Source organism: Pinus tabuliformis, chromosome 4_2, assembly GCF_031772625.1.
Source record: "Pinus tabuliformis cultivar Carrire ecotype Pingquan chromosome 4_2, CPIR1, whole genome shotgun sequence".
Lineage (NCBI taxonomy): Eukaryota > Viridiplantae > Streptophyta > Pinopsida > Pinales > Pinaceae > Pinus > Pinus tabuliformis.
Window position 1 is genome coordinate 386,846,133 of NC_142304.1, and position 1,887 is coordinate 386,848,019.

The window sequence follows — 1,887 nt, forward strand, 5'->3', positions numbered from 1 at the left end:
ACATGCCATAACAGTTAAGTTTCGTGCCTCCTCTGTGCATAGTTTTCATTGTTAACACGGCACGCCATAAAAACTCCTCATAACAATGCCAAATCCTAAACGTGTTAACCATGCAATGCATTGTCATTTAAGGGAAGCGTGATCCACTAGTAGTGCACACCAAGATTCACGTAGCGAATCAACGGATTTGAGGCTATGGTTTCGGCTTACCTGTTATCAACGAGTGCTTTGAGGAATATCCGGCGCTCCAAATCCTTGTTCAACTGTGCAATTGACTGGTGGCAAGGGCAGAGCAATCGTAACCATTAATACAGATAGTTCATAACCTTGACTCACTGTGTGCCGAGCTTAAACAACTAGCGCCTTACTTGATTAAATCCTGAAAATCTACTATCTCTGAACGTTAAACCCGGGATGATTTCCTTCTTTAAATTCGCCCCAACTCAATTCACTCTTCTTTTTACTATGCTGCAGCTTCAAACACCATTTCTCTGAGCTATTCGGCAATGAAGATTATGGTTTAAACAGCGCAAGAGCTCAGTCGGTTCATGACCGTTTCAGGGCTGTACTGTGCTTCTTGTCCATTGGTGTTTACAATGCGTGGTTTACATGGCCGTCCTGTTTGACCAGTCGCCCGACTGTGTCATGAGGATGGCCGAATCATTGTTTTCATACGCATGACCCTTGCGCAGTATACTGTCCAATGACAACGAGTTGCCATGCCACCGTGTTAAGCTCGTACCTGTGTGCTGGCCGGTTGTTGTTTGGGGTTAATGTTTTGTTTATTGCTGTTGTTTTACCATCATGTCCACCGTCATGCGCTTGCAATGATATACAACCATTGCTTGTTTTGCAATGATTTGTATGCAATGATATTTCAACCTCCCCGCCGTAATGTTTCAATGTTGGTTTTCATGCGACCGTCCACCATATATCATACCATATGCGTTGTTATATGATCCTTCACTTATAACCATTTTATATACCATATGTTGTGCACCTTTGTTTTATATACCTTATACCTTATATTATATGCGCGTTGGGCGATATAAATGACTTTAGCGCATTCACATTTTTGAAATATGGTATATGTTGGTATGATATATAATAACTTTTGATTTCCATATAGCGCATGGGGTTTATTTGAGTTGTATAACATAGCTTTATAATTTTAAAATGACCATTTGGGTCATATTTAAAATTATCATCACCACTAATGCTTTGAGTTGTATGTGCAGGTTGAAAGTTGTCCCAGTTTGGTCTTTCTAAGCTCTTAAAGAAAAATATTTAGGAGTAATAGGATTAATGAAAATAGGGAATATGTATGGAAATGAAAGGGAATCGGGTTATGATGTATAAGGGTTATAGGAATATAGGATATGAATGATAATGAATATCATCAGGTACTAATTTCAACTTAACAAAAACTAAAAATTTCTAAGAAAAATTTGAATTTTTAAAGCACAAAATGACTATACATATACTCCCCTGGATGATGGTTGTACAAATGAGATGAAATCAATTGATCAGATGTTGTAGATGGATCAAAATGTAGACTTTATTGCTGCTCCTTGTTCTTCATGTTCTGGTTCTTGAATTGTTAGTCAGGTCCCTCTGTAATGATTCTTTGTTTCAGGTCCCTTTGCACTGCTTACAAAATATGCACATGTTGTTTTGACATTGGCAGGTCTTTCAGGTCCCTCGGCAATGATTTGTTATGTCAGGTCCCTCTGTTGACAATACAAGTTCCGTCTATACTTCAGCTTTCCAGCTAAAGAGCTGATGTTTGCAATGTCAGCTTTTAACTTCAGCTGTCCAGTTAAAGAGCGGATGCAAGTCTCCCCCTTGTTGAAGATATGACTTGTCCTCAAGTCATTTGGTGGTGGA